General features: G+C 38.0%; 1 pseudogene; it reads left to right on the top strand.

The window, feature by feature from the left end:
- The first annotated feature begins 684 nt into the window (after nt 1-684).
- LOC101564591 overlaps nt 685-4,118 on the top strand; it is a 6,803-nt pseudogene continuing 3,369 nt past the window's right edge.

Here is a 4,118-nt window from a genome sequence, read left to right as displayed (position 1 = left end):
ACTATACACTTAGTGACTTAAATACAGGGTTTTTTTCACAGTTCTGGAAGCTGGGAAATTAGTTCAGGGTGCCAGCATGACTGAAATCTGGTGAGGACTCTATTTAGAGTTTGGAAACAACTGGCCGCCTTTCTATTTCCTCACATCACGGTTGGCACACAGGTTAGAGAGTGAGCAACATTCATATTAATCTCGACCTCATTATCCTCCCTAAAACTTCTCCTTCTAATTCCATTACATTAGGAATTAAGGGTGTTATATATGAATTTTGAGGAGATGAATTCAGTCCATAACAACTTATTAAGCTTGATGAAAAACTTCTGCAAAAAAGTTACAGCTAACATCTTTAAGGGTCCTAAGCTTAGAAATAAGTAAGGATGTGTGTCTGATATTACTACCCTTTTAAGCTTAGTATAGACTTCCTAACCAAATCAATTAATGAAGAAAATGAAATAAATGGTATATATATTGAAAATGAAATAAAACTGTTCTCACAGATTTAATGATGGTCTATATATAAAATCCCAAGAATCTACAAAAATTCCTGAAACTGATAAGTGACTTAAGCATGTAAGATCAGCATTAAAAATATTGCTTTTGCAAGAGTGCAAAGTGCAAGGAAAATCTGACCCAAGACTCAACCCGACCGGAGACAGGAGTGGAGCAGAGCAGAGCGGAACCAGTATGTGTGGAATCTTCGCTTACATGAACTACAGAGTCCCCCTCACGGGGAAGAAGATTTTTGAGACCCTCATCAAGGGGCTGCAGCATCTTGAGTACAGAGGCTATGATTCAGCAAGTGTGTCTATCAATGGGAACAATCATGAAGTCAAAGAAAGACACACCCAGCTAGCCAAGACAAAAGGCAAAGTGAAGGCTTGGGATGAAGAACTTTGCAACAAGACTGTATGGGCCTAAAGGTGGAGTTTGAGACACACTTTGGCATTGCCCACATGTGCTGTGCCACTCATGGTGTTCCCAGTGCTGTCAATAGCCACCTTCAGCACTCCTACAAGGACAATGAATTTGTTGTCACCCATAATGGGATCATCACAAATTACAAAAATCTGAGGAAATATTTGGAAAGCAAAGGCTACAAGTTTGATCAGAAACAGACACAGAGGCCGTCTCTAAGCTGATTAAATACATGTTTGACAATAGGGAAACTGGGGATGTCACATTTTCAACTCCTCTGGTCAAGAGAGTCATTCAGCAACTGGAAGGTGTATTTGCATTAGTTTTCAAGAACATCCACTACCCAGGATAAGCTGTAGCCACAAGGAGAAGCAGCCCACTGCTCATCAGAGTGCGGAGCAAATATAAACTCTCCACAGAGCAGATCCCCATCTTATACAGAACATGCAATATTGAGAATTTTAAGAATATCTGTAAAAAAAGAAAAAAAAAGAATATCTGTAAAAGGAGGATGAAAAAACTGGACAGCTCTACCTGCCTCCATGCAGTGGGTGACAGAGCCATGGAATTCCTCTTTCAGATGTAAGTGCCATCATAGAACACACCCACAGGGTCATCTTCTTGGAGGATGATGACGTTGCTGCAGTGGATGATGGGAAACTCTCCATTCATCAAGTCAATTGCTCAGCTAGTGATGACCCATCCAGACCTTGCAAATGTAATTGCAGCAAATCATGAAAGGTAACTTCAGTGCATTTATGCAGAAGATCTTCCTACAGCCAGAATCCATCTTCAATACCATGAGAGGGCAGGTGAACTTTGAAACTAACAGTGTTTCTGGGTGGCTTGAGGGATCACTTAAAGGAGATTTGACGATGCTGAAGGCTCGTGGTGATAGGCTGTAGAATCAGCTACCACGTTGGTGTGGAGACATGACAAGTGCTGGAGGAACTGACTGAGCTTTCTGTGATGAGTGAACTTGTCAGTGTATTGATAAAACACTTAGCACCTCAAGTGATACCACTGATTGCCTCAACTGGTAAATGTTTGAATATTTTTTGTGGAAAATAAGACTCTTTTTTTTTGTATTTTTAGGGAAGGGTCTACAGGCTGTTCAGAGTCTCACTACTAGATTGGACTTGTAGTGATCTGCCTGTTTATAGCCTCCTAAGAGCTGGGATTACAGGCATGTGCCACCACGCCCAGTCTCAATTGCCGTCTCAGCATGCCCCAGGAGTAGGCCCGGCATGGCAGGCCCAGGGATCAAACCTTTGACCCCTTCACCTGCTTGCAGGCACTTTAATCCACTGAGCTATTTGGCTGGCCCTCCATCAGTGTTTTGATAGCAGTTAATGTTTAAAATCTTTACTTTGACTAACTCTATATGCTAATATCTGCAATTTGAGCAACTTGAGGACAGCAATGTGCAATATGAAAACAGCAGTTGAATACCTCTCATTTTGTTCTTTTAAGTGTGTACCTTTTCTCATGTCTTTTCAATTATAATTCTATTCGCTTTAAAATAAATTTAAAAATAAACTGTAAAAAGGACAAGAAAAATTAAGGTTTATTGAAAAGAGGTAATGTTTAATTGATTAATCTTGCACACCTATATCTGGTAATCTGAGCAACAAATTTGATGATGATAATCCATAATACAACAACCATTGTAAATTTTCTATTATTGCTTTGAAATTCTCTGTAACTTGCATTTTTGTACATTGCTTTGTTTCTCTTTGTTCTTATTTGTAATTTGTTCTTGTTTTCCCTCTTGAAAAACAAAACAAAACAAAACAAAAAAACCCCTGCTAGATTTAATAAGCAAAATCAGTAGGTTATCTGGATACAAAGTCAATGCTGAAAAATCAAAATTCTTCCTGTACATAAATAACTAACTCACTGATAGACAAATTCCAAAAACAACACCTTTCACAATAGTATTGAAGAAAATGAAATGCCTAATAATCAATCTAACAAAGGATGTAGAAGACCTCTACTAAAAACTATAGTACTCTGGAAAAAGAGATTGAAGTGAATATCAGAAAATGGAAGATATTTCTTGTTCTCGTGTAGGAAGAAATATAGTGAAAATGGCAATGCTTCCAAAACTGTTATATTTACTACAACTCTGATCAAAATTCTAATAGCGTATGTCATGTAATTAAATAAAATAATCCTAAAATTCATTTGGAGGTAGAAGAGACCTACAAAAGCAAAGACAAATCTGGACAGCATAGACAAAACATGGGGCATCACAACACCTGACTTGAAGTTATACACTAAAGCTACTTTGATAAAACAACATGATACTGGCAACAAAAATACTCAAAGACCAATGGAACATATTAGGTGATACAGAAATAACTCCTGATATACACAACCAAACATACTAATTGGAAGAAAGGTAACCTCTTTAATGAATGATGCTAGAAAAACTGGCTCTGGAGATACCAAAGATTAAATGGAACTCATATCTATAAACATAAACTAAAATAAATTTGAAATGGATTAAAGTTCTAAATATTAAACAGAAATATTAAATCTTCTGGAAGATAGAATAGCTAAAACTATTAAAGATGTTGGTGTAGGCAAAAGCTTTATGAACAAAACTCCAATCACACAACAACTACCTCCAAAGAATCAACAACTGAGGTTTAATATTATTAAAAAGCTTTTGCACAGCAAAAGAAACCATAAGTAGAGTGAAGAGACAATCCACAATGTGAAAAAAATATTGCTAGACAAAGGATTACTATTTAGAACATGCAAAGAACTAAAAAATATCAGACATTCCAAACTTAAAGACCCAATATGTAATGGGCACCTGAGATGAAAACACACTTTTCAGATGAAGAAATGCAAACAGAAAATAAATATATGAAAAATGGATATTATCAAGAAATCAACCAAGGGCTGGCCAAATAGCTCAGCAGATTAAATTGCCTGCAAGCAGGTGCAGGGGCTAGGGGTTTGATCCCCTTCAATCCCCAAACCTGCTGTGTCGGCCCAGCCCCTGGACACACTGAGATGGCAATTGAGACTAGGTGTGGTGGTGCGTGCCTGTAATCCCAGCTCTTGGGAGGCTGTAAACAGGAGGATCATTATGAGTCTGATCTAGTAGTGAGACCCTGAACACCCTGTAGACCCTTCCCTAAAATACAGAGAGAGAGAGAGAGAGAGAGAGAGAGAGAGAGAGAGAGAGA

This window comes from Octodon degus, unplaced genomic scaffold, assembly GCF_000260255.1.
Source record: "Octodon degus isolate 3935 unplaced genomic scaffold, OctDeg1.0 scaffold00314, whole genome shotgun sequence".
NCBI classification, from domain to species: domain Eukaryota; kingdom Metazoa; phylum Chordata; class Mammalia; order Rodentia; family Octodontidae; genus Octodon; species Octodon degus.
Note: the sequence above shows the minus strand (reverse complement) of the source record. Positions and strands in the feature narration are given on the sequence as shown.